The sequence below is a fragment of the Primulina eburnea genome, chromosome 4, assembly GCF_022965805.1.
Source record: "Primulina eburnea isolate SZY01 chromosome 4, ASM2296580v1, whole genome shotgun sequence".
In the NCBI taxonomy this organism is placed as follows: domain Eukaryota; kingdom Viridiplantae; phylum Streptophyta; class Magnoliopsida; order Lamiales; family Gesneriaceae; genus Primulina; species Primulina eburnea.
In genome coordinates, this window is record NC_133104.1 from 16581486 (window position 1) to 16608222 (window position 26737).

The following is a 26737-nucleotide window of genomic DNA, read 5'->3' on the forward strand; positions in this document are numbered from 1 at the left end:
ATTGAAATAATTCGGGGTGTTTCTGTCACATGTTGGCTTCTGTCTCCCATGTCGCTTCTTCAGTGCCGTGACGACTCCATTGGACTTTCACTAGGGGAATATCCTTCGTTCTGAGCTTCTTTTCTTTCCGATCAAGAATCTGTATCGGTTGTTCCACATAGCTCAATGTCTGATCAAGTTCAGCTTCGTCAGGTTGAATGACATGAGAAACATCTGGCATATACTTACGCAACATCGATACATGAAAGACATCATGTATCCCAGATAGAGAAGGAGGAAGTGCAAGTCGATAAGCTCGATCGCCAATCTTCTCCAGAATCTCGTAAGGACCAATGTATCGAGGAGATAGTTTCCCGCGTTTGCCAAATCGAACAACGCCTCTGAATGGAGAGATCTTTAAGAATACTCTATCTCCCGCCTCAAATACTAACGGTCTACGTCTGATATTGGCATACTTTGCTTGTCGATCTTGTGCTGTTTTCATCCTCTTCTGAATGAGTTTTACCTTCTCTGTCATGTCACGAATCATATCTGGTCCAAGTTCTGGTACCTCTGAAATATCATCCCAACATAGCGGAGATCTGCACTTCTTGCCAAACAAAGCTTCAAACGGTGCCATCTCGATACTCGTCTGATAGCTATTATTGTAAGAGAATTCGCAAAGAGGTAGAGAATCTTGCCAACCAATGCCAAAATCTAGCACGACGGCTCTCAACATATCCTCTGATGTCTGGATAGTCCGTTCTGACTGTCCGTCTGTCTGAGGATGGTAGGCGGTACTCAGGTGTAATGTCGTACCTAAGGCCTGCTGTAAACTGTGCCAGAAGTGTGAAGTGAATCGTGGATCACGATCTGATACGATAGACTTCGGCACTCCATGCAATCTGACTACCTCACGAATATAAATCTCCGCCATCTGTCTATACGTCATTCTGTATGGGATGAAACATGCAGATTTGGTCAGTATGTCAATAATGACCCAAATCGCATCACAGCCTCTGGATGATCGTGGTAACTTCGTCACAAAATCCATGGAAATGTGATCCCATTTCCATTCTGGAATGGCTAAGCTTTGAAGTAATCCACCAGGTTTCTTCCTCTCAGCTTTCACCTGTTGGCAGTTCAAACACTTAGACACAAATTCGGCAATGTCCGACTTCATTTGCTTCCACCAGAACTGTGTCTTCAAGTCGTTGTACATCTTCCTGCCACCCGGATGAATGCTGAACCGACTACAATGTGCCTCTGTCAGAATCTGCTGTCTCAAATCTGCAACATCTGGCATAACTAGACGGTTAATCACGTACAACACATGATCTCGTACCTGATATTCTGATACATGCCCTGATCTGACCATTTGGATTGATCTTTGCACATTCTGATCAGTTCTTTGTGCTTCCTTGATCCTCATAATCAAATTGGGCTCAACTTGGATCGTAAAAAGTCGTAGTGGCTTACTATCTGTATCAAATTCTAATCCAGATGTACAGCAATTTTCAACTAACTTGTTAACACCTATCGTCGATAAGGACAAAGAACATACCTTACGACTCAAGGCATCTGCTGCTGCATTTGACTTCCCTGGATAATATTTGATTTCACAGTCAAAGTCTTTCAGAAGATCTAGCCATCTACGCTGCCTCATGTTCAGTTCTGATTGAGAAAATAGGTACTTCAGACTCTTGTGATCGGAGAAGATCTCAAATTTCTCGCCATAGAGATAATGACGCCAAATCTTTAATGCAAATACGATAGCCGCCAATTCCAGATCATGAATGGGGTATCGTACTTCATGTGGCTTCAGTTGTCTCGAGGCGTATGCGACCACATGACCTCGCTGCATAAGAACACATCCCAAACCTCTGTGAGAAGCATCACAATACACAACAAAATCACCCGTACCTGAAGGTATCGTCAGTACTGGAGCACTGGTCAGCCTTTTCTTCAACTCTAGAAAGCTAGACTCGCACTCCTCTGACCAAACAAATGGTGCATTCTTTTGCGTCAATTGAGTTATTGGCTTTGCAATACTGGAGAAATCCTTGATAAATCTTCTATAGTATCCGGCTAAGCCCATGAAACTGCGTTTTTCTGGTACAGAAGTCGGTCTCGACCAACTGATCACAGCTTCCACTTTACTCGGATCTACAGAAATACCATCTCCAGAAATGATATGCCCCAAGAATACGACTCGATTCAACCAAAACTCACACTTTGACAATTTAGCATACAATTTCTCATTTCTCAGTGTCTGCAACACAATCCTGAGATGTTCTGCATGCTCATTCCTATTCTTTGAATACACAAAAATGTCATCAATGAAGACAATCACAAATTCATCTAAATATTTCTGAAACACTTGGTTCATCAAGCCCATAAATACCGCAGGAGCATTTGTTAAACCAAAAGGCATGACAATAAATTCGTAGTGCCCATACCTGGTTCGAAATGCTGTCTTCGGTATATCTACATCTCGAACTCGGAGCTGATGATACCCAGAACGCAAATCAATCTTAGAATAGACAGAAGATCCCTGCAACTGATCGAATAAATCATCAATCCTAGGCAAAGGATATTTATTCTTGATCGTTGCCTTGTTCAGTTGCCGGTAGTCTATACACAATCGCATCGAACCATCTTTCTTTCGCACGAACAGCACCGGAGCGCCCCAAGGAGATACACTAGGTCCGATATATCCCTTGGCCAGAAGATCTTCTAACTGTGCTTTCAGTTCTTTTAGTTCGATGGGTGCCATCCTATATGGAGCTCTCGAAATAGGGACGGTACCTGGTGTAAGATCAATACTGAAGTCTACCTCACGAACCGGAGGTAATCCTGGGATCTCATCTGGAAAAATATCTGGAAATTTCCGCACTACTGGTATATCTGCCAACGCCGGGCTCGACTTCTGCATATCTACAGCATAAATAAAGAAACCATCTGCTCCTTTTTGTAACAATCTGTTCATAGTAAGAGCCGAAATCAAGGGAATCCGAGATCTGGAACCCTTCCCGTAGAATTTCCACTCGTCTGTCATCTCGGGTCTGAATCTGACAATCTTGTGGAAACAATCCACGGTAGCTCTGTACTTTGTTAGCATGTCAATCCCAACTATACAGTCAAAATCAGCTAGACCCAACACTATACAATCTAGGTCAATCTCATGCCCTTCAAACTGTAGAATGCAATGTCTAACCGTAGTTACAGATATCAATCCACTTCCCAACTGAGAATTTATAGACACAACATCTAACAAAGATTCAACAGGCAATGAATGCAATAATGCAAATCGCTCCGAAATGAATGTATGTGATGCACCTGTATCTATCAAGATATAAGCAGGATAACCATAAAGAGAGCAGTTACCTGCTATAACATCATCTGGTGCATCTTGTGCTTGCTCTTCTGTCAATGCAAACACTTGAGCATGTTGCCTCGGAGGTTGAGTCACCGTCTGACTACCTCGGCCTCTGGGTGGAGTCTGTACTGGTGGAGGCTGAAAAGAGTGAACTGATGATGCCTGCCGCTCAAACTGAGGTACGGAACCGGATGCTCTTCCACTCTGGCCTTGCTGTACACTCCTCTGGGGACAGACTTTGGCAAAATGCCCCGGTTGCCTACAAATGTTGCATCGGCCTGTAACTCCTTGGCACTGTTCAGTCGCATGCCTACCTCCACAAGAATTACAATAAACACCTGAAGTCCTGGAACTTTGATCAAAACCCGTCTGTCTTGATCCGCTGGAGCTGGACGAACTGCTCCCAGGTCGCTTAAACTGTTTCCCCTTCACCTTCAGCTGTTCTTTGCGTCCACTACTACTACCACCGCTTTCGAATCGAGGAGGGGGAACTTGGGATGGAGGTGGTGGCGGTCTCGGACTCGGTGCAAAATACGGAGCACTCCGTTGCCTAAGCAATCCTGCTTCAGCTCCTTTGGCACGATTCAATGCATCCGAGAAATTATCGGGTCTCCCAGTATTGACCAACGTAAAGATATCTGGATTCAGGCCATTTATAAACTGATCTGCCATGGCCTCATCATTTCCTGAAACATGGGGTGCAAAACGAAGCAGAGAGGAAAATTTGGCAACGTACTCCTCAATGTTTAATTGCCCTTGCCTCAAATTGGCAAATTCAGCACCTTTGTCTTTACGGTAGGAGATGGGAAAGAACCTTAAATAGAACTCCGTCTTGAATCCCTTCCAAGTAATCTCGGTACCCCGCTGCTCTAAAGCTCTCTTAATGTTCAACCACCAATTCTTGGCTATATCTTGCAATTGATGGCCAATTAGCTTTATTCTCTTCTCATCACTATACTCCAAAGAGTCAAATAGCATTTCAATGTCCTCAAACCAACTTTCGCACTCGATGGCATTCTCGGTACCTTTTAATGCGGGAGGTCGAAAGGATTGGAATCGCTTCAGCAACGTCTCCATAGGGGTCGCTGTAACATCCATAGGATCTCCGGATGTGCTCCCCTGTTCTGGCGCTGCTGGTCGTAGAGGTACGGCTGCTCTTCTAGGAGGCATATCTAATAACCCAACTGATTAGTATACAAGATATACAACTGTCTCAGCCCTCCTCTAGTCAGTTACCTCTGATCTAGAATCAGTTCTGATTCAGTTATTCACATGCTGAAAGAAATCAAACACAAACAACATGTAATAGGAAAGCAATAATCATGCTAACACATCATCAAGCAAGGAAGAAGACTCGATCTACCCCGCTCATTCTATCCTATCTCAGTCTAAAGGAACTCTCTGCTCTGATACCACCTGTTGTGGGGACTCGGGCTCTAATTATTTTTCTTGGGATTAAATGGATTGTTATTAAAAACGTGGGTCAAATTTTTGCTTTTTACAATAAATCAAATGTAACTAAACAAACATAATTCTTAGTTTAACTTACAATATAAACATGAAGTACAAGTCTTGTTCTTACAACTAGTGTTCAATACCATCTCTAAACAAACGGTAGTACAAGTCTAACAAAAGAACCACTAGTCCTCTGCTGCGCCCGAGATCACCACGCTATCACGATCATCTCTGTCTCGACCCAGATCCTGCCCCACCTGTTGTTATGCACACATACAGACATAACAACAGCCGGAAAACCGGTGAGAACAAATCCCAGTATAAACATGTATACATGCATTAAACAATCTAAAACATGAAACATGCTAATATGAATGTCATTCATATAAAATCATGCAATGCAAGTCTAATCATGTCTAGATGCGACTCGACTAGAACTCTAGGGATCCCGTTGTGAATAAGACGTCACTGGCTGTCACCTACCCTACCAATCGAGGTGCTGTACGTCTTATTCCTAGACTTCGGCCTGATCTGTATCCGCGTCTACAATAGGGGCGGTGATCTTCTCCTAAGCTGAGATATCGCCGAACATCTAGTAGTCTGCCTGATCTCCAGACTGCCCTATCTTAATGCATGAATACAAAATCTGTAAACAAGCATAATGCAATGCTACACGATCTGTAAACAAAGCATAGCAAGATCTGCATACAAATTCTATAAACAAATCTATAACAATCATAATCATATCAAGGTATGAACAATAAAACAAGTATGTGATTTTGGTTGGGAAACTCAAATGTGATCTCATTTGAGTCGTGATTCCCCAAACAAAACATGTACTATACCTTTCGTCGTAGAATCGCTGTCACGGTCGTCAATACGAATCTGAAATGGAAATGTGGATACGCACTCTATCAATTTCTAATCTAAATCAACACATAACCAAGTCACTACATGATCTCAATACAATTTGACGGCATAACGACGTAATTCTCGATACCGGTCAATCCAAATCTCAACAAATATCAACACTATCTTATTCTCAATCATAATCCAATACAATATTCATCCAAAACATGTCATAGTACCCAAAATCTGCATATTTAGTTCTAAACATGCTATAAAAATTGTAACAATTGCATATGACATTCGTTCTTCGATCCGGTTACGAATCTATATTCATAATCATCACAAGAATACATAATCTAGTGTAATTCATAATTTCCCCAATCCATATATTTCAAAACATGCTGGAATCAAAGAAAACTTACGTCACTTTGTAGCTAATAACGAGAGGAGCTCAAAACCGAAGTCGGATTTGAATTTGGGTGCTTAAATCTTACAAGAGCAAACTTTGAAAGTAAGAAGAAATGAAGCTTCTCCCTCAGCCCTTCCGAATGTTTCTGCTGAAATGGAGGAAAGAATCGTGCAATGTATATATATATATCTTGCATGCCTAACACACATGGCTCATCCTTTGCATTACACGTCTCGCGCATATGCGCGGCATTACTCGCGCATATGCGCCAAACCTACTGTCTCGGCAGATTTAGCACTCGCGCATATGCGCCACTAAACTCGCGCATATGCGCCAAGGGTTCTGGACGCTCCGCGCATATGCGCCAAGGCTGCTGTACATGTCGCGCATATGCGCCACTCTTTCCGCGCATATGCGCCAATGCTACTGGAATTCTCATGCATATGCGCGCATTCCTTCGCGCATATGCGCCATAGCTTCGGCCTTACTCATTCTTTTGACTATCTTTCACATCTTTATTATACATTTCCCTTTCTTTTCTAGTCCAATGACATACATCTACAATCATCTTAATTATCAACGAATCCATCTGATTACGATAACTAAATCTCCAAGCCTTACATTATGCATGCTTATACGTAGTCTAATTTACGGGTTCTACAACTCCCCCCCCCCCCCTTAAAAGAAATTTCGTCCTCGAAATTAAAACTTACCAAATAACTCGGGGTACCGACTCCTCATCTCTGGCTCAGACTCCCACGTAGCTTCCTCCTCTGAATGATTAAGCCATTTGACTTTCACTCGCTTAACCAGCTTGTTCCGAAGCTTCTTCTCCTGTCTGTCTAAGATCTGCACTTGTCTCTCTTCATATGAAAGGTTCGGAGTAAGTTGCAACGGCTCGAAGTTCAAGACATGCGAAGGATTTGCCATATACTTTCTCAGCATAGAGATATGGAACACATTGTGTACCCCGGCCAGATTTGACGGAAGAGCAACATGATAAGTTAACGTCCCAACCCTGTCGAGGATCAAATGGTCCGATGAATCTCGGGCTGAGCTGTGGGGACCCGGATGCTAATCATGTTCTTAATCATCAATGGGAATAATTAATCAATTATAAGTCAGGGTCTAAATTTTTTTTTTTTTTAAAATACAAAGCGGAAACGTAATGTAATTTACTCAAATTACATATTAAACATAAACATACAAATCTTGTGTTATCTACAAGACTTCAACTAGGTTCAACTACATCTCAGTGCTGAATCCTATGTTGCTTCGAAGCCCGGATCTCCACGCTATCTAATCTTCTCTCGTCCTCTTCTTGACCCTGATCCAGCCCCACCTGTTGTCATGCACACATACAAAACAAGACAACAGCCGAATAACTCCGGTGAGATATAAATATCCCAGTATAAACAAGGTATACATGCAATCATATAAAAGCATATACGAAAGCATATAAGAATTATTCATAACATGTCTCATATCAGAAACATAAATCAAGATCAATCATTCCATAAACATGAATGATATAACCAATGTAAATCAACATGTCGTATCAGACTCAACCCAACCGACGCGTCATCTCATACTCGACTCAACTCTAACCTAGGGATCCCGATGTCTGGATATAGGTAATTATATCGAATCTCAGTCGACAGGAATGAATCAATTCCTAAACGGCATACAATTCATATATCAGTGTCTGGGCGAATCAGCCGCAGAATTGACGAATCAGTCAAGAATTAGGCGAATCAGCCAATAACCAGACAACTCAGCCTGTAATTAAGCGAATCAACTCAGCCTGTAATTAAGCGAATCAGCCAATAACCAGACAACTCAGCCTGTATTGTGATGCAGCAGCAGATGCCTTGAAAGATCTTCTGAAAGACTTTAACACCTATCGTCGATAAGGACAAAGAACATACCTTACGACTCAAGGCATCTGCTGCTGCATTTGACTTCCTTGGATAATATTTGATTTCACAGTCAAAGTCTTTCAGAAGATCTAGCCATCTACGCTGCCTCATGTTCAGTTCTGATTGAGAAAATAGGTACTTCAGACTCTTGTGATCGGAGAAGATCTCAAATTTCTCGCCATAGAGATAATGACGCCAAATCTTTAATGCAAATACGATAGCCGCCAATTCCAGATCATGAATGGGGTATCGTACTTCATGTGGCTTCAGTTGTCTCGAGGCGTATGCGACCACATGACCTCGCTGCATAAGAACACATCCCAAACCTCTGTGAGAAGCATCACAATACACAACAAAATCACCCGTACCTGAAGGTATCGTCAGTACTGGAGCACTGGTCAGCCTTTTCTTCAACTCTAGAAAGCTAGACTCGCACTCCTCTGACCAAACAAATGGTGCATTCTTTTGCGTCAATTGAGTTATTGGCTTTGCAATACTGGAGAAATCCTTGATAAATCTTCTATAGTATCCGGCTAAGCCCATGAAACTGCGTTTTTCTGGTACAGAAGTCGGTCTCGACCAACTGATCACAGCTTCCACTTTACTCGGATCTACAGAAATACCATCTCCAGAAATGATATGCCCCAAGAATACGACTCGATTCAACCAAAACTCACACTTTGACAATTTAGCATACAATTTCTCATTTCTCAGTGTCTGCAACACAATCCTGAGATGTTCTGCATGCTCATTCCTATTCTTTGAATACACAAAAATGTCATCAATGAAGACAATCACAAATTCATCTAAATATTTCTGAAACACTTGGTTCATCAAGCCCATAAATACCGCAGGAGCATTTGTTAAACCAAAAGGCATGACAATAAATTCGTAGTGCCCATACCTGGTTCGAAATGCTGTCTTCGGTATATCTACATCTCGAACTCGGAGCTGATGATACCCAGAACGCAAATCAATCTTAGAATAGACAGAAGATCCCTGCAACTGATCGAATAAATCATCAATCCTAGGCAAAGGATATTTATTCTTGATCGTTGCCTTGTTCAGTTGCCGGTAGTCTATACACAATCGCATCGAACCATCTTTCTTTCGTACGAACAGCACCGGAGCGCCCCAAGGAGATACACTAGGTCCGATATATCCCTTGGCCAGAAGATCTTCTAACTGTGCTTTCAGTTCTTTTAGTTCGATGGGTGCCATCCTATATGGAGCTCTCGAAATAGGGACGGTACCTGGTGTAAGATCAATACTGAAGTCTACCTCACGAACCGGAGGTAATCCTGGGATCTCATCTGGAAAAATATCTGGAAATTTCCGCACTACTGGTATATCTGCCAACGCCGGGCTCGACTTCTGCATATCTACAGCATAAATAAAGAAACCATCTGCTCCTTTTTGTAACAATCTGTTCATAGTAAGAGCCGAAATCAAGGGAATCCGAGATCTGGAACCCTTCCCGTAGAATTTCCACTCGTCTGTCATCTCGGGTCTGAATCTGACAATCTTGTGGAAACAATCCACGGTAGCTCTGTACTTTGTTAGCATGTCAATCCCAACTATACAGTCAAAATCAGCTAGACCCAACACTATACAATCTAGGTCAATCTCATGCCCTTCAAACTGTAGAATGCAATGTCTAACCGTAGTTACAGATATCAATCCACTTCCCAACTGAGAATTTATAGACACAACATCTAACAAAGATTCAACAGGCAATGAATGCAATAATGCAAATCGCTCCGAAATGAATGTATGTGATGCACCTGTATCTATCAAGATATAAGCAGGATAACCATAAAGAGAGCAGTTACCTGCTATAACATCATCTGGTGCATCTTGTGCTTGCTCTTCTGTCAATGCAAACACTTGAGCATGTTGCCTCGGAGGTTGAGTCACCGTCTGACTACCTCGGCCTCTGGGTGGAGTCTGTACTGGTGGAGGCTGAAAAGAGTGAACTGATGATGCCTGCCGCTCAAACTGAGGTACGGAACCGGATGCTCTTCCACTCTGGCCTTGCTGTACACTCCTCTGGGGACAGACTTTGGCAAAATGCCCCGGTTGCCTACAAATGTTGCATCGGCCTGTAACTCCTTGGCACTGTTCAGTCGCATGCCTACCTCCACAAGAATTACAATAAACACCTGAATTCCTGGAACTTTGATCAAAACCCGTCTGTCTTGATCCGCTGGAGCTGGACGAACTGCTCCCAGGTCGCTTAAACTGTTTCCCCTTCCCCTTCAGCTGTTCTTTGCGTCCACTACTACTACCACCGCTTTCGAATCGAGGAGGGGGAACTTGGGATGGAGGTGGTGGCGGTCTCGGACTCGGTGCAAAATACGGAGCACTCCGTTGCCTAAGCAATCCTGCTTCAGCTCCTTTGGCACGATTCAATGCATCCGAGAAATTATCGGGTCTCCCAGTATTGACCAACGTAAAGATATCTGGATTCAGGCCATTTATAAACTGATCTGCCATGGCCTCATCATTTCCTGAAACATGGGGTGCAAAACGAAGCAGAGAGGAAAATTTGGCAACGTACTCCTCAATGTTTAATTGCCCTTGCCTCAAATTGGCAAATTCAGCACCTTTGTCTTTACGGTAGGAGATGGGAAAGAACCTTAAATAGAACTCCGTCTTGAATCCCTTCCAAGTAATCTCGGTACCCCGCTGCTCTAAAGCTCTCTTAATGTTCAACCACCAATTCTTGGCTATATCTTGCAATTGATGGCCAATTAGCTTTATTCTCTTCTCATCACTATACTCCAAAGAGTCAAATAGCATTTCAATGTCCTCAAGCCAACTTTCGCACTCGATGGCATTCTCGGTACCTTTTAATGCGGGAGGTCGAAAGGATTGGAATCGCTTCAGCAACGTCTCCATAGGGGTCGCTGTAACATCCATAGGATCTCCGGATGTGCTCCCCTGTTCTGGCGCTGCTGGTCGTAGAGGTACGGCTGCTCTTCTAGGAGGCATATCTAATAACCCAACTGATTAGTATACAAGATATACAACTGTCTCAGCCCTCCTCTAGTCAGTTACCTCTGATCTAGAATCAGTTCTGATTCAGTTATTCACATGCTGAAAGAAATCAAACACAAACAACATGTAATAGGAAAGCAATAATCATGCTAACACATCATCAAGCAAGGAAGAAGACTCGATCTACCCCGCTCATTCTATCCTATCTCAGTCTAAAGGAACTCTCTGCTCTGATACCACCTGTTGTGGGGACTCGGGCTCTAATTATTTTTCTTGGGATTAAATGGATTGTTATTAAAAACGTGGGTCAAATTTTTGCTTTTTACAATAAATCAAATGTAACTAAACAAACATAATTCTTAGTTTAACTTACAATATAAACATGAAGTACAAGTCTTGTTCTTACAACTAGTGTTCAATACCATCTCTAAACAAACGGTAGTACAAGTCTAACAAAAGAACCACTAGTCCTCTGCTGCGCCCGAGATCACCACGCTATCACGATCATCTCTGTCTCGACCCAGATCCTGCCCCACCTGTTGTTATGCACACATACAGACATAACAACAGCCAGAAAACCGGTGAGAACAAATCCCAGTATAAACATGTATACATGCATTAAACAATCTAAAACATGAAACATGCTAATATGAATGTCATTCATATAAAATCATGCAATGCAAGTCTAATCATGTCTAGATGCGACTCGACTAGAACTCTAGGGATCCCGTTGTGAATAAGACGTCACTGGCTGTCACCTACCCTACCAATCGAGGTGCTGTACGTCTTATTCCTAGACTTCGGCCTGATCTGTATCCGCGTCTACAATAGGGGCGGTGATCTTCCCCTAAGCTGAGATATCGCCGAACATCTAGTAGTCTGCCTGATCTCCAGACTGCCCTATCTTAATGCATGAATACAAAATCTGTAAACAAGCATAATGCAATGCTACACGATCTGTAAACAAAGCATAGCAAGATCTGCATACAAATTCTATAAACAAATCTATAACAATCATAATCATATCAAGGTATGAACAATAAAACAAGTATGTGATTTTGGTTGGGAAACTCAAATGTGATCTCATTTGAGTCGTGATTCCCCAAACAAAACATGTACTATACCTTTCGTCGTAGAATCGCTGTCACGGTCGTCAATACGAATCTGAAATGGAAATGTGGATACGCACTCTATCAATTTCTAATCTAAATCAACACATAACCAAGTCACTACATGATCTCAATACAATTTGACGGCATAACGACGTAATTCTCGATACCGGTCAATCCAAATCTCAACAAATATCAACACTATCTTATTCTCAATCATAATCCAATACAATATTCATCCAAAACATGTCATAGTACCCAAAATCTGCATATTTAGTTCTAAACATGCTATAAAAATTGTAACAATTGCATATGACATTCGTTCTTCGATCCGGTTACGAATCTATATTCATAATCATCACAAGAATACATAATCTAGTGTAATTCATAATTTCCCCAATCCATATATTTCAAAACATGCTGGAATCAAAGAAAACTTACGTCACTTTGTAGCTAATAACGAGAGGAGCTCAAAACCGAAGTCGGATTTGAATTTGGGTGCTTAAATCTTACAAGAGCAAACTTTGAAAGTAAGAAGAAATGAAGCTTCTCCCTCAGCCCTTCCGAATGTTTCTGCTGAAATGGAGGAAAGAATCGTGCAATGTATATATATATATCTTGCATGCCTAACACACATGGCTCATCCTTTGCATTACACGTCTCGCGCATATGCGCGGCATTACTCGCGCATATGCGCCAAACCTACTGTCTCGGCAGATTTAGCACTCGCGCATATGCGCCACTAAACTCGCGCATATGCGCCAAGGGTTCTGGACGCTCCGCGCATATGCGCCAAGGCTGCTGTACATGTCGCGCATATGCGCCACTCTTTCCGCGCATATGCACCAATGCTACTGGAATTCTCATGCATATGCGCGCATTCCTTCGCGCATATTCGCCATAGCTTCGGCCTTACTCATTCTTTTGACTATCTTTCACATCTTTATTATACATTTCCCTTTCTTTTCTAGTCCAATGACATACATCTACAACCATCTTAATTATCAACGAATCCATATGATTACGATAACTAAATCTCCAAGCCTTACATTATGCATGCTTATACGTAGTCTAATTTACGGGTTCTACAACTCCCCCCCCCCCCCCCCCTTAAAAGAAATTTCGTCCTCGAAATTAAAACTTACCAAATAACTCGGGGTACCGACTCCTCATCTCTGGCTCAGACTCCCACGTAGCTTCCTCCTCTGAATGATTAAGCCATTTGACTTTCACTCGCTTAACCAGCTTGTTCCGAAGCTTCTTCTCCTGTCTGTCTACTGCACTTGTCTCTCTTCATATGAAAGGTTCGGAGTAAGTTGCAACGGCTCGAAGTTCAAGACATGCGAAGGATTTGCCATATACTTTCTCAGCATAGAGATATGGAACACATTGTGTACCCCGGCCAGATTTGACGGAAGAGCAACATGATAAGTTAACGTCCCAACCCTGTCGAGGATCAAATGGTCCGATGAATCTCGGGCTGAGCTGTGGGGACCCAGATGCTAATCATGTTCTTAATCATCAATGGGAATAATTAATCAATTATAAGTCAGGGTCTAAATTTTTTTTTTTTTTTTTAAATACAAAGCGGAAACGTAATGTAATTTACTCAAATTACATATTAAACATAAACATACAAATCTTGTGTTATCTACAAGACTTCAACTAGGTTCAACTACATCTCAGTGCTGAATCCTATGTTGATTCGAAGCCCGGATCTCCACGCTATCTAATCTTCTCTCGTCCTCTTCTTGACCCTGATCCAGCCCCACCTGTTGTCATGCACACATACAAAACAAGACAACAGCCGAATAACTCCGGTGAGATATAAATATCCCAGTATAAACAAGGTATACATGCAATCATATAAAAGCATATACGAAAGCATATAAGAATTATTCATAACATGTCTCATATCAGAAACATAAATCAAGATCAATCATTCCATAAACATGAATGATATAACCAATGTAAATCAACATGTCGTATCAGACTCAACCCAACCGACGCGTCATCTCATACTCGACTCAACTCTAACCTAGGGATCCCGATGTCTGGATATAGGTAATTATATCGAATCTCAGTCGACAGGAATGAATCAATTCCTAAACGGCATACAATTCATATATCAGTGTCTGGGCGAATCAGCCGCAGAATTGACGAATCAGTCAAGAATTAGGCGAATCAGCCAATAACCAGACAACTCAGCCTGTAATTAAGCGAATCAGCTTAGGGTTAGACGAATCAGTCAATAACCAGACGAATCAGCCGGTGATTAAGCGAATCAGCTTAAGTTTAAACGAATCAGTTAAGAACCAGACGAATCAGCCGGTGACTAGGCGAATCAGCCTATGACTCAACGACTCAGTAGTCAATACATGCATTCAGTATCTAAGCAAATCAGTCGATGACTAGCGAATCAGCAGTCATTACATGCAGTGGCTATAAATCAATAGACAACAAACATCAATCTCATCAATTACAAGAATCAATGTAATAAACTAAGTATGTGATTTAGGGAAACTCGAGTCAAACCTCCCTCGAGTTGTGCAATCCCAACTCAACATTAATTTATACCTTTCTTTCTAATACTCTGACTCTGTCGAAGTCTCGAACCCCAATCCTGTCAATACTCAGTCTGACAATAACGATATCGAGGGTACGGTATCAATACACCACTCAATTAATACTGAATATAATCAGAATTCAATCAAATTCTGTTTTAACAACATAACGGCATAATATCAATATATCCAGCCATATCATATCAGTCAGATATCACTTCTAACATCTTATAATCAATAACAATTCAATTCTGATATCAATTCAACTTCGAAATTCATAACAATTTCATATGGTATTTGTTCCTCAATCGGGTTTCAATTATACGATGTCTAACATACAAAGAACATCATATATGAATCATATCAGATTCTGACAATACCATATTTTCAAAACATATCAAATCGTAGCAAAACTTACGTCCAGTTATAGCCTACGTCGATAGGAACACTCTTTTCCAGAAACCCTTTCTCGATTTCTTTCGTTCTTTTCTTCTTAAGAAATGCAAAGTGTATATATATATATATATATATTTATATATATATATATATATACCACACGTTGCATGTAGAGAAACGTGTCCCATTTTCTTGAATCCCCGTCGGCGCTCGGGCGGTAAGAAAGTACTGCTCGGGCGCCAAATGTTCTGCCCGAATTCAAAACTTATCATGCATTGGCGCTCGGGCGGTAATATTCTACCGCTCGGGGGCCACATCTTCTGCCCGAGACACCTTTCTGTTGAACATTGGCGCTCGGGCGGACAGAAACTACCGCTCGGGCGCCAATAGTTCTGTCCAATTTTGTATGATTCATACACTTGGTCCCCGTTCGGTCTCGGCATAATGCATCTATAATCCTATCAGATCCAAAATCAATAATCTCAAATTATTCCGGATTACAATAATCAAAATCTTGGGCCTTACATTTCCTTTCTTTCCGAACCGCATGACACCTTTCATAGGTGCCACCTTCACGAAAACATGGTCGCCAACGGCAAACTCTAGGTGTCTCCTTCTCTGATCCGCATAACTCTTCTGTCGACTCTGAGCAGTCTTCATCCTATCACGTATCTTGACTACTACATCGGCAGCCTGCTGAATGATCTCCGGACCCAATTCTGATCTCTCCCCTACTTCATCCCAATGAACTAGCGATCTGCACTTACGATCATACAGTGCTTCATATGGAACCATACCTATAGGCGACTGAAAACTGTTGCTATAGGTGAACTCTACCAATGACAAGTTCGACTCCCAACTCCTTGAGAAATCGATGACACATGCACGGAGAAGACCTCTAAAATCTGGATAACTCTCTCTGACTGTCCATCTGTCTGAGGGTGGAAAGTTGGGCTAAATGACAACTTCGTACCCACTGCCGAATGCAGGCTCTTGCAAAATGCGGAAGTGAATCTAGGATCTCTGTCAGACACTATAGAAACGGGATTACCATGAAGTTTGACTATCTCTCGGATATACAAATCTGCATACTGAAGCATGGTGAAAGTCGTCTTAATAGGCAAGAAGTTCGCTGATTTGGTAAGACGATCAACAATCACCCAGATAGCATTTGATCCTCTGACTGACTTCGGCAAACCGGTCACGAAGTCCATGGTGACATTTTCCCACTTCCACTCGGGAATAGCAAGAGGCTTGCCCAGATAGCATTGATCCTCTGACTGACTTCGGCAAACCGGTCACGAAGTCCATGGTAACATTCTCCCACTTCCACTCGGGAATAGCAAGAGGCTTGCGCATGCCTGCTGGTCTCTGATGCTCTGCTTTCACTAGCTGGCACGTCAGACACTCGGATACGAAACGTCTGATATCCTTCTTCATTCCAGGCCACCAATATAACAACTGTAGATCTTTGTACATCTTCGTACTCCGAGGATGAATAGAGTACGGCGACATATGGGCCTCTGATAGAATATTTGCTCGTATAGAATCACTACTAGGAACCCACTTTCTGTCTCGGTATCTCACAATACCCTCGCTAATAGTATACAAGACACTGCCCTTGGCCTAATCTCTCTGCTTCCACTTTACCAACTGCTCATCTGTTGACTGACCACTGCGAATACGGTCTAGAAGAGAAGACTGAATCTTCAAAGTAGATAGGCAGGGAACTCTACCTCGAGGATAAGTCTCTAGATCAAATCTCTGCATCTCAGACTGAAGAGGTCTCGAAATCGCTATATGAGCCATCACTGCGACTTTCCTGCTCAATGCATCCGCAAATACATTAGCTTTACCTGGGTGGTAACAAATGTCACAGTCATAGTCCTTCACTAGCTCCAACCAACGCCTCTGACGCATATTCAGCTCTTTCTGTGTAAAGAAGTGCTTGAGGCTCTTATGGTCGGTAAAGATCTGGCATTTCTCTCCGTACAAATAATGCCTCCAAATCTTCATGGCAAAAGATCATGGGTAGGGTAGTTCTTCTCATGTATTTTCAACTGTCAAGAAGCATACGCTATCACCTTCCCATGCTGCATCAACACTGTGCCTAAACCGAGCTTCGAAGCATCGGTATACAAAACAAAGTCTCCAGGCCCTGACGACATGGCCAAAACTAGCGCTGAGATAAGAGCTTGCTTCAGAGTATCGAAGCTCTTCTGACACTCATCGCTACACACAAATTTAACATTCTTCTTTGTCAATGATGTGAGCGGAACTGCGATAGATGAGAATCCCTGAATAAACTTCCGATAATATCCTGCTAGGCCAAGGAAACTACGGATCTCTGATGCATTCTGCGGCACAACCCAATCTCTGACTGCTGCAACTTTCGCTGGGTCTACCTCAATACCGCTGCTAGAAACGATGTGGCCTAAGAACGCCACCTTCTCTAACCAGAACTCGCACTTACTGAACTTGGCGAATAACTTATGCTTTTGCAAGGTCTGCAAAACTGTGGTTAGATGTCTGCTGTGATCCTCCTGATTCATACAGTAGACGAGAATATCGTCTATGAATACTATCACAAACTGATCAAGATACGGCTGAAATACGCGATTCATGAGATCCATGAAGATCACTAGCGCATTCATCAGACCGAATGGCATCACAAGGAACTCGAAGTGGCCATAACGAGTCCTAAAAGCAGTCTTGGAAACATCGGCATCTTTCACCCTCAACTGGTGATAACTGGAATGCAGATTAAACTTTGAGAAAACTGAGGCTCCCTACAGCTTGTAAGGCTCGAGATTTATTAGTCTTCATTGACGAAATACTCGGAAGATATGAGTATGCATGATATAGGGCTTGAGATTTATTAGTCTTCATTAGTATGATACTCAAAGATATGAGAATGCATGACATGCAATGAGGGGAGCAAAGACATGAGAAATTAGAGTTTTGAGTACAAGATAGACCGCACCCGCGCTTAGGAAGAGACCGCACCCGCGGTAACATAATTCTGAATTTTGAAGGTGAGGCCGAAGCCACACCGCACCCGCGGTCCAAGAGCCACCGCACCCGCGGTCGATGTCCAGTAGGGTAGGAAATTTTATTCGAAGCGAGACCGCACCCACGGTCGTCGAATTTCATAAAATGAAAGTGCTGCCGAAGCATGAGCGCACCCGCGGTCATGCGTGCCACTTGAAAAATGAGCCATGTGTTATTAGCCATGCAATTTAAGTGCTGAGTCTTCAATTCCTTACCAATTCCGGAGAAGAAACCGAGGGAAGGTGTAAGGGGAAAAAGGGAAGGCTTCTTTCATTCTAGACTTGAATTGTGCAAGATATATTCATCCAAATTTTAATCCAAGTTTAGATTTGTGCTCCTCTCAACCAAGGATACAAGAGGATGTAAGTTTGGTTAAGTTTCACCATGATTTAGATTTCATATGTTGAAAGAATTAGGACATGATGATTATATTGTGTTCTTGACATATTGAGCATAGCATTTTCGTAATCGGATCGAAGAAATGATATTGTATGCTATTGTTATGAGATTCCCGCATGTTTGAATGAAATATGTGCAGATTTCAGAATGGTATGATGTATTGTGGTGATAATGATGAGTTGAGACTTGTGAATTGTTGATATATGTGAGAGTTGGATTGACCGGTATCGAGAAATCATGTCGTTATGCCGTCAAAAGTTATACCGATATTTATTATTGATTGTATATGCATTGAATTAAGTTGGTGAGTGATATTGTACCTCTCCACATTGCCATTTCAGATTTGGATTGACAGATTTGGTACCTACTTCGAGACTTCAATTTATTACGACGACAAGAAGGTATAATTCATGTGATTGTGGGGAAGATACGACTCGAATCAGATTTGATTGGAGTTTCCCAACAAAATCACATACTATATTTGTTATTGCTTATATCTTTGATATGATTTGGATTTGTTTATAGATTTATATTCAAATCTCTTGATATAATCATGCTTTGTCTATAGATTTATATTCAAGCATTGAGATAGGAGAGTCATTGACAGATTTGTCAAAACTAGACGTTCGGTGTATCGACGCATAGGAGCAGACTTCCTCCGATTGTAGACATTCGATACAGACACAACCGAAGTCTAGGAGTAAGACGTACAGTTACCCCGATTGGGAGGGTAGGTAACAGACAGTGACGTCTTATTCACCCCGGGATCCCTAGAGTAGAGTCGAGTTGAGTCAAGACATGATTTGATTTGCATTGCATGCTAATATGGATTGGTTTCATAGACTATGCAACCCCTTTATTATTTCTTTCACGCATGATTCATGATTTTATTTTAGCATGTATACATGTTTTATACTGGGATTGTTCTCACCGGAGTTTCCGGCTGTTGTTATGTCTGTATGTGTGCATAACAACAGGTGGGGCAGGATCTGGGTCACGACAGAGATGAGTTCAAGATAGCGTGGTGACTACGGGCGCAGAAGACGACTAGTGGCTCTTACTAGACTTGTATTATTTGTAGTTATGGTTTGTATTAAACTTTACACTAGTTTGGATTGGTGTATTAGAATGAGACATGTAATTTATGTTGTGAAATAAAACATAGAACTCTCTTGTGCTTGATTTATAAACATTAGAATTAATGTTAAAAACCGAAAAATTAGACCCACATTTTTTCACAGATCTATTTAATCCCAGACAGAATTGAGTTAGAGCCCGGGTCCCCACATAGCTGGTCAAATAAATCTTCGATCCTCGGAAGTGGGTATTTGTTCTTCACTGTAACTCTGTTCAACTCTCGGTAGTCAATGCAAAGTCTCATTGTACCATCCTTCTTCTTCACAAACAACACCGGCGCGCCCCATGGTGAAAAACTCGAACGAATGAACTCTTTTTCTAGAAGTTCTTGAATCTGCTTCTTGAGTTCTTCCATCTCAGTCGGTGCTAATCGGTACGGTGCTTTGGAGATTAGAGCCGTACCTGGCACAAGCTCAATAGAAAACTCCACCTCTCGCTCGGGCGGCATACCAGAGACGTCCTCAGGAAAAACGTCTAGAAAATCCCTAACAATTGGGACATCAGAGGCTGACTGATTGGGTGCCTTGGGAACGGATATAAAAGTCGCCAAAAACGCCAGACACCCTCTATGCATGAGCTTCCTAGCCTGGACACAAGATATCAAACGCGGTAAATGAAAGTACCTGTCTGGCTCAAATAAGAACCGCTCCATCCCAGGTGGTCGGACTAGAACAGATCTCCGCTGGAAGTCGATCAAAACTCTGTTCCTTAATAGCCAGTCCATCCCCAGGATAATGTCAAACTCTGGCATCGGCAAAACGATAAGATCCGCATAAACAAGATTGCCATGAAGCTCTAGGTCTATGTCTCGGATCAAATTGGTAGCTGCCATCTACTCTCCCGAATGCAGTACAACTGAATAGGCTATATCTAACCCAATGGTCTTGACCTTGAGAAAATTAGCAAAGGTCTCCGAAATGAATGAATGAGTAGCCCCTGAATCTATCAAGGCTTTCGTAGCTGAACCCGCTATAAAAATTCTCCCTGTCATGAGCATGGTGTCTGGGTTCGTCTCCGCTGCGTGGAGATAAAAGACTCTGCCTTGGGAAGGCAGAATCCCCTGAGGGCACTGCTGCAGCAAGTGGTCTGGACTACCACACTCATAACACTTCCCTGAGCCATACATACACGCTCCAGCATGGCGGCTTGTGCACTTAGGCCAGACTGGGTGCTAAAAAGTACTCGGGGCTCCGCGTCCCCGCTGCTGGTGCTGCTGTCCTCTATTCCTGGGTGGGCCGTGGAAAGGCCTCTTATTCTGGGGCTATTGCTGAGGAGGAGGGCGGTGTGGCACTTGGACTGATCGCTTGCCCTGGTGATCCCTCTCAATGTCAATCTGATCTTGCTCTGCAGCAAGAGCTTTGGAAACAGCGACTTCAAAGGTAGTAGGGCCAGCCACCCTAACATCGCGGCGCAAGATCGGCCGTAAACCATCCAGAAAGTGCCTCATCTTGGCACGGGCATCGTTCGCAATCAGGGGCACAAAATGGCAACCCCTCTCAAACTTACGGATGAACTCCGTAACGGTCAAGTCTCCCTGCCTCAGGGTCATGAACTCCCTGGTCAGCCTGGCACGCACCTCGTCAGCAAAATATTTCGAGTAGAATACCTCAAGGAAATGCGTCCAGCTCAGAGTAGCAAAGTTCAAGGCTATGGATGCTCCTTCCCACCATAAGCGGGCATCTCCTCCAAATAGATAGGTCGCACAATGGACCCTATCCTCGTCTCTAAGCTCCATAAACTCAAAGATACCTTCGAGGGACTTGATCTAGCCCTCGGCAATCATAGGATCGGAAGTTCCTGAGAACTCATTCGGCCTCATCTTCATGAAGCGTTCATAGGTAGCCTCGGACCCTGTCGGCCTGGCTGCCACAGCGTTGTTCCCCGCAAACTGTGCGAAGAACTGAGTCATCCCAACTAACATCTGGGCATTCATGTCCGGTGTAGGTGGAGGTGGTAAATCTCTCTCCTGCCTCTGATTCTCACTGTCCTCCTGGCGAGGCTCATCCTATCTCGTGCGCTCAAGAATGCGTCTAGGAGTCATATTGTTCCATACATAGCCCATACGTAACTAACATGCATAATCTCTATTATTACTGTAAATATAAATAAATACTGCATAATCATAATCTTGACATAAAATATTTCATGAAAACATGTTGTTAAAATATTTCATGCTTTAAACAAAAATGCGTAAACGTAAAATTACAGACCGAAGACGTGACTTCGTGAACTTCTCGAGGTCAGTAGTAGTACAACCCTTTACAAGAACATAGGCTCTCATACCAACTGTAGAGGCCCGAAATTCGTATTTGAAAGTTTGCGGAAAAATTTGAAATTTTTTTTTAAAGGTAAATAACTTGCCTCATTCATAAAATAAACTGAATAAAAGTTTTAACGTTTAATGTAAGAGCGGAATAAAAGTTTAAATGTCAAAATAGCAGCGGAAGTAAATATATGTTTCAAAACAACAACCTAAAATAATTCATCATGGTAAGAATGAGTTTGCATAAAAATGATAAATAAACTGATAAATGAGGTCCTCGGGTTCCTACTACTGCCGACCCGAGCTAGCTCATTGGTCCCCCCTCGGTCCCGACCTCATCGGTACCTACAACAATCAAGTCTAGTGAGCCTAAAGACTCGACATGCATATATCGTAGATAACAAGTAAATATATCATAAAATTTAATGTCGTGTAAAGATATCATGTCGTAAAACGTAATGTGAAAATATCTTGTCATGAGTAATTATAAATACGTGCATAACTGAACTGAAAATCTTAAGTGAAATGTTTGCTCGATAGAGCCCTGTCATGAAATAGCATATAATAATTTTTTGTTGAGAATATGTTCTACGCAAGTGGCCCATAATGTGAAATGAATCGTCTGATCAGACTAAACCACAGTATACTGGGCGGTAGAGATCATCACAGCCCTTGGACTGGATATCCGAACCAATACATGAACATGAACTGGTCAGTGACCACCGGATGAAGTAATAATCCCATGATAAGCTGCAATCCCATGAACGTGAGGTGGCCACAAGCAATATCGCATATATCTCAAAAATGAACATTTTATATTTTTATTCACGTAATATAATTAAATGTCCTGTATTACTTTACCGAATGGTTTGGATCGTTCCCAGGCTCGCTGCGACCTAATTCTTACATGAAAAATATGCAAATGATTTTTTCTTGAAAATAACTTAGTCATTGAACCCAAAAACGGGCCAACTAGACCAACAACTAAATTTCTAACCATGACTCCGTACCAACCTGAACCAACATCAAACCATCATTTAGTCATGATTAAAATACACCTAAAATGATGAAATAAAGCTCCGAAAACTGTAAAAGTCGAAATTTGGTGAATGGAGGCAAAAAACAAGGAACGCTCTTTCGAGAGTCATTTTGGCACATTGTACCGTAAATTCTCGTACGACCTCTAAACTTAACCGAATCACGAACGGACAAAAACATGACCTTCCTAACTCAATGAGGTACTGTCCCGTTCAAGTCCATACGCTAAAAGCCAACCAAGGACTCAAACAAGCCTCTGAACCAAAGCGCCAAGTTGCTGTCCAAAATTACAGCAGCAGCGCTTGAGCTTGCATCGCTTCGTTTGCGAGGCTATTGGCCATTGGGGCTTGAACCACTGACCACAGCCTCTTACCAACATCCTAAGGTGTGGCTTGAACCATGGCTAAGGGCCCTATGCCAACCATAATCCAACCCAACACCTACCACAAATCTGAAATTCCACCCGAGATGCCATTGAGAACGTGTGGGGGTGTTGCTTGTTTTGCTGTCAAATGAAGGATCCAATGGCTATGAGGTTAACCATGGTCCATGCTAGACATGGTAAGGTGTTGCATGAGTCATGGCTAAGGGCTAGAAGCCAACCACAACCCACTTGACACCATAAGTTCGAAATTCAACACACACACCCGAAACCAGAATTTTAAAACCGAGGGGCGCTGTTCTTGTTTGTTTTAAAAATCGAGGGGGAAATGAACCAAGCCATGAAAGGGAATCTTGGTCACGTCCTAAACATGTCAAGGAAGGATTCTAACCATGGCTACAGCCCCTATGGCAGCAAAGATCAGAATCTTCACCTTAGACAAGAAAAATGCAAATCGGGACACAAAAATGACATGATGGGGAGTTGTATCAAAACGTGTTGGAAGGTGGGGAAAGGGGCTGCAACTAATGTACTACCACCTTCCTAGCGCACCCTATAACATGACCATAAGCAGCCTTGAGCCCCTGGAAATCGAGCCAACCCTAAAACTACAAAAACATACCAAACCATGAAGGCATAGGAGAAACCGAAAAATTCTGCACATAAATTTTCGAAAGTTCTTGACATGATTTGGTTTTGCTTCATGATTCATGCACATATGATGTTTTAAAATAATAATAGGACTTGATTGAAGAGAAAAAATGACAGAAACATGCCTTGGATTTTTGTTTGAAATAAAAACAAATAGATTACGACGACGTGGCGCGGAGGAGACGGAGTGTTCTTCTTTTGTTTCTACTTTTCTCTCTTGTTTTTATCTTGCTTCACACGTTTTTATCCTACTGAATTCTTTCTGAAATTTCGAAAATAATGAGAGGAGAGAAGGCTAGGAATGAAATGGGGAAGTTGCAAAGTATTTGGGAGATATAATGGCAAGGTATAAACCTTTCTATCCTTGCTCCAAAAGGTAAAATCGCTCACCTTAGGCGCCTCTCATCCCCGGCCCGACAAGAATGTGAAAGGAGGTAAATCATGGTGACTCAGCCAACCAACAGCAGCTAGACCTTATGCTACGCCGCGCACAAGGAGCTCCCCCTCATTGGAGGGAATTTAACTCCCACACTGCCGCTTGCGAGACTCGATCCCTGGTCATTGCTCCAAGATTCACTGTTGCTGACCAACTGAGCTAAGCCCATGCGGGCAGAAACCTTTCTATTCTTGAGTTGAGAGATAAGGGAAATGATTGATATTATTTAATATCAAGGGATTTGAAGGATAATTAGGAGGGGCATGGACGATTCTTCCATGTCAAATAAGGTAGGAAAATTGTTTCATGATTAATTATTGAAGATTAAATGTGATGGAATTATCTCCCCAAGGAAAGATTAGGAAATGAATTAAAGATGGAGAGTTGCCAAATATTTTTAAATCTATCCAAGGAGTGGCCGAAAATTTCTTTTAAAATGAGGTAGAAAATTGCTTTATTGTTTATTATTGAAGATTAAGTGGTGGGGGAATTATCTCCAAGAAAGGATTAAGGAAAGAATCAAAGTGGTGAGTTGTCAAATATTTTTGAATCTAGAAAGGAGTGGGGCGATTTTTATCATTCAAAAACAAAGAGAAAATTGCTTAATTGTTAATTAGTGGTGAATAAAATTTAGGGAATTATCTATCAAGAAAAAGGGTAAGGAAAGATATCAAAAATGGAGAGTTGACAAATCAAAGTTAATTCTTTAAGCGGTGGCCGAACTTTATATCAAAAATTAGGGTAGAATATTTCTTAAATAATGTATTTTAAATCTTTAGAGTTTTATCTACCCATTAAATATTTTAGTGAATTAATAAATGAATTATTGAACCTAAAAGAACTTATTTACTACTTATCTCAAATTACTAAAATAATTCCTTAGACTTTCTTTTACAATAAAATAACTTATTATTTATCTTACATAAATTCTAAGAATGTTTTCTTAATATTAAATTTTATCTCAATACTCCAACTCCAGTCCGGCCTCACTTATTTAATTGAAAAAATAAAACTATACTCATGCGATTTAAAATAAACAATCATGACTAACAACTAAAAAAATGCTTTAAATAATAAAGAAATCATTTTTAATTTAAATACTAGAAATTATGAATGGTTTATAAGTAGTCCGATTTACGGGTTCTACAATACCGTCTAGCTCCAGCTGAGATATCAAAGCTCAAACAGCAGATTCAGGAGCTTCTTGACAAGGAATTTATTCGACCTAGTTTCTCACCATGGGGGGCACCAGTGCTCTTCGTGAAGAAGAAAGATGGGAACACGAGACTGTGCATCGATTACCGAGAGTTGAATAAGGTAATGATCAAAAATAAATACCCACCACCAAGAATCGAGGACCTGTTCGATCAGTTGCAGGGAGCTACAGTGTTTTCTAAGATAGATCTTCGATCAGGTTATCACCAACTGAAGGTAAAGAATGCAGATGTTCATAAGACAGCCTTCAGAACCAGGTATGGGCATTACGAGTTCTTGGTGATGTCGTTTGGACTGACGAATGCTCCAGTAATTTTTATGGACCTCATGAATCGAGTTTTTCAACCCTACTTAGATCAGTTTGTCATAGTGTTCATCGACGACATTCTTATATACTCGAAGAGCCATGAGGAGCACAGCCAGCATTTGAGAACAGTATTGCAGTTTTTGCAGAGCCACAAGTTGTATGCAAAATTCAGTAAGTGTGAATTCTGGTTGGAGAAAATAGCATTTTTGGGTTATATAGTATCTAGTAGTGGTATTGATGTGGATCCAGCAAAGGTGGAAGCCGTTAAGGATTGGGTTGAGCCGAAGAATGCATCAGAGATCCGCAGTTTCCTAGGCTTAGCAGGTTACTACAGAAATTTTATTCAGGGATTTTCTTCGATAGCAGTGCCACTCACCTCATTGACCAAAAAGAATGCCAAATTCGTATGGAGTGAAGAGTGTCAGAAGATCTTTGATACCTTGAAGCAAGCTCTTATTTCGACGCCAGTTTTAGCGATGCCATCAGGGCAAGGCAATTTTCTATTGTACACCGATGCATCTAAGCTCGGATTAGGCGCAGTGTTGATGCAACAAAGTTGGGTTATAGCTTATGCTTCTAGACAGTTAAAAATGCATGAAAAAAATTATCCGACTCATGATCTAGAGTTAGCTGCCGTGGTCTTTGCGTTGAAGATTTGAAGACATTATTTGTACGGCGAGAAATGCCAGATATTCACTGATCACAAGATTCTCAAGTATTTCTTCACGCAGAAAGAGCTAAACATGAGACAAAGACGGTGGTTGGAGTTGGTAAAAGACTACGATTGTGAAATTAACTA